The 13,190-nt window shown below is 44.0% G+C and overlaps 1 long non-coding RNA gene across 1 annotated transcript; it reads right to left on the reverse strand.

Moving 5' to 3' along the window:
- Nucleotides 1-4,452: 4,452 nt before the first annotated feature.
- Nucleotides 4,453-11,068, reverse strand: LOC120596035 (uncharacterized). The gene is made up of 3 exons (XR_005651065.1): nucleotides 10,994-11,068; nucleotides 5,938-6,121; nucleotides 4,453-4,826 (listed from the first exon to the last, which is right to left on the reverse strand). It is a non-coding gene; the product is annotated as an uncharacterized LOC120596035 (long non-coding RNA).
- Between the last annotated feature and the right edge of the window lie 2,122 nt (nucleotides 11,069-13,190).

A 13,190-nucleotide genomic window follows, 5' to 3' on the forward strand; every position in this document is an offset into this window, starting at 1 on the left:
GTTTAAGTGTTCAGTTTTTTCTTCAGGCATGTTATCTTTGTAAAGAAACATTGATAAACGTGTGCAGTATTGTTTGCCTTCAACTCAAGATCATTTTTTCCCACTGGTCCATGCTTTCCTCTGTCCAGCAGGGGCTGGAAGCCAGATAAGTACAGTTCTCAGAATCCCTGCCAGACAAGGAAAGGCATCTCCATGAGATCTGGCAGGTGGAAGAGAAACAAAACTCATAGCATTTTTCTCCTGGCAGCTGTGGGTAGGTATGTGGGCTTCAGCAGATAGGAGATTTGGGAGCAGCCTTCCAGCGTTTTCTCTGTTTTGGCACTGGAGGCTCAGGTGTCCTGTGGTTACAGCAAATTTCTGATGCCCTAAAAACTAGCAATGAACCTGACAGCCTTCCACAATGAACCTCCCACAGCTTTGTGTACACCTAATTCCCTGTACTAAATCCCTTTCTGCTTGAAATGACTAGAGTGGTTTCTGTGCTCCTAGCTGACTGATACAGGGATCTTGTTGACCATAACAATTTATAACCCATTTATTTTCACTTAATAATAGATCATGAAGATAAATCTGTTCACAGGTTACTTAACATTCTTAAAATACTCAATAAAATGTGGGTTTCTATGGCTGTGTGGTAGCCCATCACACAGATATATCATAATTTATTTAATCAACCCCCTGTTGTTAGACATTTAGGTTGTTTCCTGTTTTTCACTTTTATAACTCATGCTGTCAAGAGCACCCTTGGCCATGAATGTTTGTGCATGACTAAGAGTATTTACTTAGAATATATACTTGAGTGCAAATTTAGTTACAGGGCATTAACTTTCTGAAAGCTTTTATGCATAGTTCCAGACAAGTCACCTGTGTTTTCTTCCTTGGCTCACAGGACACCCCACCCCTCTGGTTCTCCTCTCACCTCTCTGGCCGTCCTTCTCTGTCTCCTCGGCTGGTTCCTTTTCATCTCTTTGACTGCTAAGTAGAGAGCCCTGGGACTCAGTCCTTGCATGTCTTCTCTTTTTTATCTACACTTATTCCCTTGGTAAATTAATTCACTCTTATTGCTTTAAATACTGTTCCTATGCTGATGACCCCTTCATTCATACCTTAAGCCTAAGCCTTTCCCCTGAACTCTACACTTGTATATTCGAATTGCCTGCTCGACATCTCTACCTGAATATTTAGTGAGAATATCAAAATCAGCATGTCCCAAACTGAACTCTGATCTTGCTTTCCAGACCAATTTCCTCACAGTCTTCCCCATCTCAATGACAATTCCTTCCTCTGAGTTGCTCAGACCAAAACACCCGGTAGTCAACCCGACACCCCTCTTTTGCTTGTACCCTTTGTCCAATCCGTGAGCAAATTCCTACTGACTCTAACTTCAAAATACATCCATAATCCAGTCACTTCTCACTAGCCCCACCATTATACCTCCTGGTCCTGGCTGAGTCACCTAAATATCCTCCTGACTCTCCGCCCCTCGCCACCTCTGCCTTGCTTAGTCTATTCTCAACAGTGGCCAGAGTGATCCTGTTAAAGCATGAACCAGATCAAGTCGCTTCTCAACTCAGAACCCTCCAGTGGTTCTCAATTTCCTCAATAAAAGCCGGTATCTTTATAGTGGTCTGCGAAACCTTAACCAACACCCCTACTGACCCTCTGACTCCCTCTCCCCACTCTCTGCTTATTTAATCCATTCCAGTCACTGGAGCCTTCCTGCTGTCTCTCAAACATTCCAGGCACGCATCTACCTTGAGTCACTGCACCAGCTGTCATCTCTGCTTAGAACACCTTTCCCAGATGTCTACATGATGGGTTCCCTCACTTCCTAGTTCAAAGGTCTTCATAGCGATGCCTTCTCTGATCCCCCCGCCCCACGTAAAATGGCAACCCCTAGCCACCCGGACCCTCCCTATTTCTACTTTACTTTTCTCCATGGCTCATATCAACATCCTTCAAATATANTTATTTATTTATTTATTTATTTATTTATTTATTTATTTATTTATTTATTTATTTATTTATTTATTTATTTATTTATTTATTTATTTATTTATTTATTTATTTTGTTTATTGTCTGTCTCTTTCCATTAAAATGCAAGTTCTTTGAGAGTGGGAAACTTTATCTGTTTGTTCACTGAAGTAGCCTCTAAGAGTACGAGAGAACAGCAGGCACTGGATAAGCATTTGTTGAATGAGTAAATGAATTAATATTTTTCTTCTAGCCTATGGTCCTGAGACAGTGCATAAGGCTCCAATGTGTACTATTTGTGAAGCATATCACAGTTTACAATATAGATCTCTCTTCGCTTTGGAGACTCTGACAGGTAGGGATGGTGCAGGGGTGAAGAGCATTGTCTCATTGTTAACTCTTTTGTGCTGTATTTTTCCCATCTGCAATAATAACTATCTCATAGGATATTATCAAAACTAAATAAGATAATTGATGCAAAGAATTTACATAGTGCCTGGAATTTATTAATCACTAAATAATTACAAACTTGTTCATTACCACTTTTTAGTAGAGAAATCTGAGGCTCAGAAAATTTAGGCATTTTCTACAAGTTACACACTAAGAGGAAAAGTGAATTTTGAACCCTGGACTTTTTGGCGGGTGCGGGGGAGAAGATATTTTTAATGATACATTTTTCTGAAAATTGTCATAGCAATGTCATTTATACTGCTGGCTTCAAATGAATAAGGCCATTTTCATTTCTTGTTACCAAGATATTTTTCAGAGCTTGGCCCAAATAACTTTAATTTGAATATTCTTTTATTGTAGGGAACAATTCACATTACTTCTTTTTTTGGGTAGTTTTCTATTTGTGAATTGAATCCCTGATGTTAATTTTGTCATGGGGGAAAAACTGGGGACATTACAATGGGGAGAGGTATGCGATTAGCTTGAATTAAGTTTTGCTATATACTAACCTTTGCTATTTAGTTACACATATTATAGCAAAACGAATTTTCTAAAATACCATACTAGTTTTGCCTTGCATGAAAGGATTCTAATAAATTAAAAATTACTAATTTTGTTAATAGATAAATGTATCTAATAGGTCTTGGTGCTTGGCCTTTGTTCTTAGAAGTTTTAAAACTTTAGCTTTTCTTTACAATGTTTCTTTCTTTTTCTTAGAATGCATCTATCCAAACCACAAAATCTCCTGACAGTGTTAATGGAAGTGAACCAAGGCTCCTCAGGTCTGTTATTAATTTTATTTTAAAAAACAGCAAGTCATTTTAGAGTGTAGAGAACCCAGGACTTTTGATTCATAATACTTTCTGTATTAAAACAAACATATAATAACCCAATTAAGGGTATGGGATGCTCCCCCAAAGCCCTGAGGCTAAAGAGCGAGGGAATCTCTTGATTTCTTTCCGTTATTTGGATCCCCTCCATGACATTTTGGCGAAATCATTTTGGCCAAACCTCTGTTTGAATATCTCTAGGCCTGGAGGACTCACTGTCTCCAGGCTGTACATTCCAGAGAGAGGCATTCAGGCTCCTGTGCAGTTTGTCACGCTATGCGAGGAAGGAGGCAGCCATGCAGTTTGTCACACTACATGAGGAAGGTGGCAGACAGTGTTAGGTGCCCACCAAATATCTATCTTCCCCACCCTCCTTACTTATACAATTCCAGTTTTTTTCAGGGCAGCAGTGCGCCAAGCAAAAGCTAGACTCTCTAGGCTTTTTCACAACTAGGGTGGGCCTTATGACGTGGTTGTGGCTAACAAGATGAATATAAAGATCATCTGGGGGTTTTCCTGATCAAAGCAGGGGACATTTTTAGCAGGCAGCAGTCTCTATCTTTTCCTCTTCTCCCTTTTCCTGCCTGGAATGTGGATGTGATGGCTGGAGGTCCATCAGCCATATTTTGAGCATGAGGAGGAAAGAGCCACAAGCTCAGTGTGAAAGGAAGGAAAGCTAGAGGAGCTTGTGTCATGGGGGGCAGTGAGGGTGGGTAACATCAGTACGGGACTGCTGCTACCTCTGTGCTTTTCATCGTGTGAGGAAAATAAGCCTCTCTTGGTTAAGCCTCTGAAGTCAGATTTCTGTCACTTGCAGCCCTGACACAGTGACCCAAGGATTCTGCAGTGGATGCTATTCCTTAGGCATGAGCAGCTTGGGCTCTAGTCTCCTTTTTTGTGAGGTGTAACGAGCTCCAGGGCTATAAAATCTTGTAGTGTCCCTGGAAAGCAGCAGGGGTTGTTGCTCCTGTGATGGATAAACACAGGCTGCAATCAACTCAAGCTGGACATTATTGAAAGGGTTCCTCATCACAGGGTGTCCTGAAGTAGGATGTCCTCTCCTATGGAGCAAGACTTGAAAAAATATGTCTCCTTTTAGGCCTGGCCATTCTGCTTCTAGGACTTTGTTTTAGAATAGTAATTAAAGAAATGAACAGCTATTTTTGTATGAGAACATCCATGCACCATAGCACTGTGTATACCCATGGAAACTAGGAAAAAATTAAATGCCCAACAGCAGAGACATGACTACTGAATTATGGCACATCCACATTATTTAATATGACATAGCCTGGTGAAACCATGCCATGGATGATTATTAAGGTGAGAAATTATTGCTTAAAAATATGCATTATGCGCAATATAGTTCCAATTTTGTCAAAAATACATATATACAACCCCCTTCTCCCTGGCTCCAGCTCTTTCAGGGGGCACTCCAGCAGCAGCCACTCTATTCATACTCAACTGCTATTGCCTCCTCCACTATTTGTGGTCTGGAGGTCAAGGACAGTGTCTCTCCTCTCTGGAGCCCCAGGGCCTCGCCCAGGCCCCGGTGAAGAGCAGGCAGACATCTGTGGAATAAACAAATGGAGAATTGGTGACCAGAGACTCGATGTCACTCATTGCTCCCTATGAGGGTCTGGTGGGACCTCTAACCCCTGTTTCCTAGTCCTGCTGACCTCTCCCTCTGATTCTCTGCCAGGCCCTGCATCCACATTCAGGTGTCTCCCAGGCCAGAGACAGTGTTCCCCATTCCTGGCTGCTCGTCGGTCTCACCTGGCACCTCACTCCACACCAGTGGAATGAGAAGCTCCAGGGTGCGCTGGCTTTGAGGGCAGGGACCACGGCGCCTGAAGCCCCTATGAACTAGCACTGAGGTGCAGTGAGGAATGGGGCTAAGTTACCATCCTTCTACCAGCCACTGCCAGCTGTAAAACTATCATCTCCACACTACAGTGCTAGGAACAGGTAGAATTCGAGTGGCCCCTGAAAGCAGCCCCTGCAGAACGGCCATTTCCTCTGCCTGCGTGGTAATTGTGAGAATTAAGGTGATGGGAGGAGCCCCACAGGTCAGCCCTTTTCTCAGGCTTTACCTGGATCCATTCACTTAGTCCCCACTGCTAGCCAACCATGAGCTGGGTATTACTACTACCATCTGCATTTCGCAGAGGGACCAACTCAGATACAGAGAGGTGAAATAGCCATCCCAGGTCACATATTTATCTGGCCAGGGATAGGATGTGGACCCCGTCCCAGGCGGCCAGGGTTTGAGGCTAAGCCTCTCCACCCCATTGGGTGGGAATTACATGTCTAAGTATCTTCTGTGTGCTTGGGATCCTCTCACAAAGCTGCCATTCTAGAAACTTGAAAAGAATAAAATATGGATAAAAATATAAAAGGAACAAGAATATTGAAGACAACAGGCTCATTTCCACACTGCCTTTCCCAGATCAATTGTGGGGTGTACTGTTCTTGTGCTTGTCCAATCTGACTCTGGCCTTGTCCTCTCTGCCTCATCCTTCTGAAAACCTTCCCTTTGTCCCCAAAGAACCTAAGCTCTCTTTAACAGAATTGTATTATGGCCCGGGACTCACTTGCTTGAGCCTCCGGATGCAGGGCGGGCATCTCACGGGCGAGGCAGGAGCAATGGAGACAGATGGCAACCGGAGGAGATTCGATTACCTGCTTCTTCCCAAAGCCAGTCTGCCCAGTAACTGCGTTAGGTCTCATTATTGATAGGCTTCCTCTCAGCTGCTGCTTGAGATTTGGTTTATCTGTGAATTGTTATATCCGTTGGAGCTCGGAAATGGTTGAGCCGGGCCTAGCTCGGAAGTCTAGGGAGGAGGGAGGTGGCAGGAGATGATCACTGTGGGGACAGGTTGGGGAGCAGGTCAGTCAGGGCCAAGTCGGCTCAGGGCAAGGGGAGTCTGGCCAGACCAAGGAGAGAAGATAAGGCTGAAGGTGGGGTGTTCAGTCCTTGAATGCCAAGCTGAGAGGCTGGTTTAGACATGGTCAGTGATAGGGAGCTATGATAGGCTCTTGAGTAAGGGAAGTGACAGGTTAATATGGTTTTGGAGAGGAAGAGCAAGGGAGTGTGGCAAAAATCAGGCAAGACAAGGATGGTTGGGACCCCTTGTCTGTCCCTCTGAGGAAGGCAGAGAATGGAACCAGGGGCCTGGACTCACTGGGTTCAGATGGAGGCACAGAAAGCAGGTACTGTGCTAGACTCATGCCTGTGTTAAATCTCACTCAATCTCTGAAGCAGGCCTATAAGCTATCCAGGTGGAAGTGATGGCCTGATGAAGATGAGTCATTGCGGGGCTCACAAAATGGAATGGAGGGTCAATGGATCTATCAGATGCCAATGCCACATTCTCCCCGCTGTACCACTCAGCCTTCCAGGGCTCAAGAGTCAGTGGCAAGAAATACTCATTCCTCCCCAGTCATCCCTGCACTTAGAGCTCAGAACCACAACAGTAACAGTCAACCAGCCACCGTGTACTGAACACCACATCTTACACACATCCTCTCTCATTGTGCTCAGACTTGATGATCCTCATTTGACAAGTGAGGAAGTGGAGCTCAGAGAGGTCAATGGCCTGCCCAGACCACACAGCAGGTATGTTTGAAGGGCCAAGCAAGAGTTCCAATGCAAGCCTGCCTGGTTTCTCTCACCACACTGCTCTCCATTCCCAGACTCTGGCTCCTGTATTCCTGTACTCCACTTACTCTAATCCTGGGATTAGTGAGGAGGGGGAATTGGCAGAGTTGCTCAAAATAAGCTGTTCAGCATGGAAACTTTTCTGAACATCTCCAGGCCTGCCTCTTTCCTGCCTCGGTTTCTTTACATCCCAGGAATCCATCTCTCCAGGCCTGAGGCCCAGGACTCTGGGGAGAGGGACTGTGGGCATGGGGTGGGGAGGATCTGGGGCCATGGGCACATGGGGGTGGGGAAGCCAGGCTGCAGCCTTGGGCTTCCCATCCCTGGTTGTACCAAGGAGGAGTGGTGAGTTGAGGGAGGGAAGGGGCTCTGGTGAGATGGGAGCATGTCCCTGCAGGAAACCCAGACTCTCAGAGGAGAACCAAGAATGACTGGGCCTCAGCCCAGCACTAATACCTCTGCACTCACTCCCCTAAAGATTTTCCCTCAGAAAAATCTGTTTAATTTTTCCAGCTCAGAGGTAATAAATGAAGGATTTGGGGTGGGGTGAGGATGAGTGATGGGGGAGGCCCATGGAGCTTGCCATGGGAAAAGGTGAGCAAACAGAAGACCAGTTTCTGACATGCCCCTTTCCCCAGGAAGAAACCATGAATGCAGGCCATCTAACTATAGGACCAGCAAAGGCCCTGACCCACCGCCATATGATCAAAAGGCTTTGGCTGACTGCCTCAGTTCCTTTTATTGCTTGCGTGTTCTCAGAATAGGAGACCCCAAGACAGAAACTGCATGTGTTGGGCACAGGAAATCTCATATTGCTGAGTGTAATTATTGTGGTGAGGTGGACAGTGACATTGGTGGTCATAGTGGTAGAGGCCAAGGTGGGCGTGATGACGGTGGCAGTGTGATGGTGACGGGGGTGGTCACGGTCATGGAAACCTTGAAATCATGATGGGGGTGGGGTGGAGGTTGAGAGGTGGGCTTTGTAACCTGACACACCTGGGTCCCATCCCAGCCTCATCTCTTTCTAGCAGTCACTTGTGTGATCTGCCTCTCTGAGTCTACTTTCCTCAGCTGAAAAGTGAGAAAAATAAGAGCTCTTGGTGAAGTTCAGGGCTCCCTGGGGTGGGTGCTGACTCCCTTGGTTCTGATGTAGTTTTGGGGTTCTTTGGTCCCTCCATCTGCCCTGCTTCCTTCCCTTCTGCCCACAAACTTCCTCTGGTCATTGTCACCAGCTCTTCCCTTAATCACCATTCAATTCCTTCCTTCAGAGCCCCACACATTCTAAAAAAGAAGTTTGTACACACTGCCTCTGCTTCCTGGCTTCCCACTCGCTCCCTAACCCCTTCTCGGTAGCCTCTGCGTTCCCGACGCTTCGGAAACTGCTCTCAAAGTCAGCAGAGGCCTCCCCCACATCTCAGCCACATCTGAACCTCCTCGGGAAAATTGGCCCTATAACCCCCAAGGCTTTGAGAGAGTGTCTTCCCAGGGCCTTCCAGACCTGCATGTTCCACCTCTCCACCACCTGGAACCCATTCTGCCTCCCTCTACCCCTAAAGATCAGTGCTCTGATGCATCCTCCTCTCTCTGTACACTCTCCACAAGGGTCATTTAGCTCCCCTGGTTCCAAGTCCAGTCTGTGCACGAGCAGCTCCAAAGTCCATTTTTCTGGTTTCTCAGATCACCCGGCTAGAACCCCACTTCTGGCCACTAACTGGACTCCCTCCAGCATGTTAAAGGAAGGCCATCCAGTGCTGAACTCATCATGCCCTCCCCAGATCCACCTGCTCTCTTCCCTCCCTGTCCCCCCAGACTCCTCGCCCCTTCATACAAATTTTCACCCAGTTGCAAGTCCTGTCAATTTTCCCGGGTCACGGTTCTTTTAAAATGAATACAGAATCTAATTTTATTTTCAAAATACAAAAGCAGCTCATTATTTAACTTTACTCCATTTAAATTTATTATATTGATTAACCTTCTTTGGTATTAAGGCCAATAAATTATATAAATCTTGGATCTTTCCTTTTAACCCAGAAAAATAAACTCTATTATGACAATCCATAACATGTTAATCTGTGTTATGTAAACTATTGGCTTTAAAAAAAAAAAAAAGCCTTTTTAACACTGGTACAAATGTCTCAGAAACTTCCTACACATCATTGTGTTTGCTTTCAGAAACAGCTAGGTAATGTAGATTAAACTTCCTCCTGAAGGCCACTAGAAAAGCTATATATTAAAAAAAAAGAAAAGCAAACAAAACAACAAACTCTTTGAGGATCTTTAAGGTAGTGGGGAATTTTTGGGCTAGGCTATAAAGAGGACCGGAAGTAGGGAGGTGAGCCTGGCTTCGGAAATGCTTTTCCTTTGGGCAAGGAGGAAGCAACTGAGAAGCTGAAAGGTTGATGGAAAAAGACGGTCTCCTGGAGACAGGAGACTAGGCCTATCAAGAGGAGTGTTTCGTGAACCTCCTTGCTTTGGGTTGGGACCCCAAAAGGTTGCACCTGATGTACTAAAAGTAGACAGGTTCTGACAGGGGCTGCAGCCCAGCTTTGACTCATCTCAATTCCTGAAATTGGATTAAGGTGATCTGATGTTGCTAGTGCCCTCAGGCTCTTGAAAATCCTCTCTGGAAGAAGCCATCGTCTTGTTAGATATTTCTATAAATGATTTTGCAACTACAATGTCCAGGGTGCACCCATGCGCACGCACACACACACACACACACAACCTGGCAAAAACCAAAAGGCCCTGCAAACCCAAAACTAAAAAACAAAAATCAGACACACGATGAGACAAGACAACATGAACAAATATATAAGATAATATCCTCTCTAGATATTGGAGTTATGTATGCAGATTTAAACATTTTTTAATGCAGTACCTAGCATGATCAAGGAGATAAAAGACAGGATTAAGAATTTTGGTAGAGAATTGAAACTATTTTTTTTCTAAATGGAAATTCTGGAACTGAGAATTATTATACCTGACACTAAAATATCAAAGGATAGATTTAGCTGCATTTTAGACAAAGCTCAACAAAGAGTTAGTTAAATAGAAGTGAGATGAGAAAAATTATCCAGAATGAAGCATGAAAGAGTAAAAGATGAATATATAAAAGAGAGTCTAAGAAACCTGAAGAAATACTGAGACGGTTTAAAAGAATGGGGCGGAAGCAATATATAAAGGGATAATGCTGAGAACTTTCAAAAATTGATGAAAGACATTTTCAGACTAATAAAAACAGGAAATTAATCACCAGCAGACCCACATTAATAAAATAATTTTCAGGCAGAAGGAAATAATCCCAAATGGAAGGTCAGAGATACAGAAAGGAACAAAGACCAATGAAATGGTAAGCATGTAGATAAATATAAAATATATTGGCTGTGTAGAAAAATTATAATATTATAGTGTTTGGACCTTAAGATCCTATAGTTAGGACCTTAAGATCCTAAAGTCCCTCTGTCTACATTTTGGGAGAAGAGAGTAAAAGAATCAATTGATATTAGGATTTTTTAAGTATGTATGCTGTAATTTCTGGGTAGCTACTAAACAATCGTAAAAGAATAACTTCCGAATTAATAGAAGAGGATAATTGAATATGATAACTCTAACAGAAGGCAAAGAAAAGAGAAAAGCAAGAACATAGAGAGTAGGTAGTACACATAGAAAGCACTTGTAATAAGATGATAGATATAAACCCAAATGTAAAAATAATTTTATTATATGTAAAATGACTAAATTTTCTCATTACAAGGCAAATATTTTCGGCTTTTCAGACTTACTTGGATAAGAACCAAAATTCGACTATATACTATTTATGTAGATGTACGTGAAATATAGAGACAAAGAAAGATAAAGGATGGGAAAAGATATGATATACAACAGTAACAAAAGCAAAAAGGTAGTGTAGCTATATTAAAAAAAAACTAGATTTTAAAGCATTATCAGGTTAAAGAGAGATACTTCAAAATGATATAAAGCTTACTTCATTAGGAAGATGTAATTATTCTACATTTATATGCAACTGATAACTTCGCATCTAAATACATAAAGCAAAAATTGACAAAACCATATTACTATACTTCGGATTCCTTCTCTGCCTTTCTGGGGTCACAGAAGCTAGGCATTTCAGCTATCGGGGCCCTCTCTCAGAAATATCCTATCTGGTTCATTTATGGAGTCATTTTTAGACAAGGAGCCATCTTGGCTAACTCACTTCACTTGTATGTAAAGAATGTGTGTTGCAGATAGTATCGGTGCCTTGCCCCATTTTATAGGTACTCGCTGTTTTCCTACACAGCTACTTGGTAGCTTCCAATTGCAAACCCCTGAGACTCTATACCTCAGGGCTTTTTCTGGCTGCAGAGCCTGCTCCTGCATGTGTGACATTCCGAAAGTGCCAGAGAGTTAATGCTCCCAGGAATCAGTGGATAAGTACCCCAACTCCCTTGCTCTTCAAGGATTAAATCAGAAACATGTGTTCTCGACTGTCCTCCAGAGATCTCCAGCAAGTTTGATTTTCAGTTGCCCATAGGGGTAACTGGTTTGATACGATGCACTTTTTTTGGGCTACCTTCCCTTTCCTGCATGATTTCCCTATTCTCCTATTGTAATTCCTTGAGATCATCTTCCAAATAAACTGTATTAAAATCCTTTTCTTAGGATCTACTTCCAGGGGAACTCAAACCAAGATAATATCCTTTATTTTGATAAGGACATCACCAACCCCTGCAATGTTGCTTGGTTCTGAGGTGGTCTCCTTTTCCTTATTTCATCCCCTCGACCCTGTCTTCATCATGACCTCATGTGTGTTTTTCACCTAGGCTGTTCTGACAGTGGTTTCCTGTCCCCATAATTTCCTCCCATTGCTTCTCTACAGGCAGCCTCAGTAAACTTCCTCTTAAGCACAGAGCTCATCATTGTATATACCTTGTACTCTGATATCATCAGTGGCTTCCCATTGCCCTTAGCAGAAAATCTCAATACTCAGCTTGACATGAAAAGACTTCTGTGATCTAGCTTAGAGTCGCCTTTCAGTCATTCCCTGTTCACCACTGCATTCTTCTCAAAGCCTGTGCTCATTTCTCAGCCACCTTCACTTCTGGACACTGGGTCTCATGCTTCACCATTGCCCACTATGCTCTCCCCTGCTTCCAGAAGTCAGAAGCCTGTGAGCCATCCTTCAGGGCTCAGCTCAAATGATGCCTCTGTGAAGCCTTCCTGATGCCTCACATTGGTCTTTGACCCTCCCACAATATCACAAACCTGGTAACTGCTAGTGGGTTCTGAGAACAGATGACAGTGAAATCCTCAAGAATTAGGACTCCTGGGTCCTCTTCATTATATTGCCTATAAGACAAATCTGTATAACCTTGGACTGGTCCCTTATTCTCTCTGGATCTTAGTTGTTACAACTGCACATGAAGTACTGTTGACTAGTCGGTGTTTCTCCAAGGAAGGAAGGGGTATAATTCTTCATTGCACAGACTGCCTTGTGTATTGTAGGACATTTAGCATCTCTGGCCTATAGCACCCAATGCCAGAGCATCCCTAATCATTATTGCAATGAAAGAGACCCTAACACATTGTTAAAATATCTAGGAGTATCTCTACCAGACTGGGTGATTCTTTAGGATCTTTCGGCTTGGAGACTTTTAGAATCATCTGATTGGTGTGTAGGGACGCTGGTGGCCCAGAACCATGCATAGGCCTAGCCAGTGGGTCAATGATGAGGAGAAAATTGGAACAAAACTGGAGGCAATGCCCAGCTCAAGTCCTGGCACATGAGGACAGAACTAGTGTTCAGCATCCCAGCCTTCGAAGGGGCACAAACACCCAGCTGGCTTTGGCTGGCCTCCCAGTCTGAGGAGTTTCAGTTTGTCTGACCGACAAGAGTCCGGATAGCAGGCGATGTAACTGGTGACTAGTAGGCCACCGATTGCAGGATTCAATGGATGAGGGCCTGCTGGGGCTGACAGGGCAAGGACTGGGGCTTGGCCAGCATCTTGGGCTATCAGTGGAACTAGAATAACATGTAAAAAAAAAAGTCTGTTTTCTTATGCAGGCCATCATAGGAGACTGGGTGGTATTAATGGGGGGCAGCCGTGCCTTGGGGATCAGGAAAGGGCATGTGGGCAGCAGAAAGGTTGTGACAGCACTCCTGCTGGGGGTGGCTGCGAACACACCTCGTTGTAGACGGGATGGTGGGGTGGAGGCAGAGAAAGGTGGCTGTCTTACTGAGAGTTAAGATGGCAAGGGCAGGCAAGACGACTGT

This window comes from Pteropus medius, unplaced genomic scaffold (assembly GCF_902729225.1).
Source record: "Pteropus medius unplaced genomic scaffold, Ma_sr-lr_union100, whole genome shotgun sequence".
NCBI classification, from domain to species: domain Eukaryota; kingdom Metazoa; phylum Chordata; class Mammalia; order Chiroptera; family Pteropodidae; genus Pteropus; species Pteropus medius.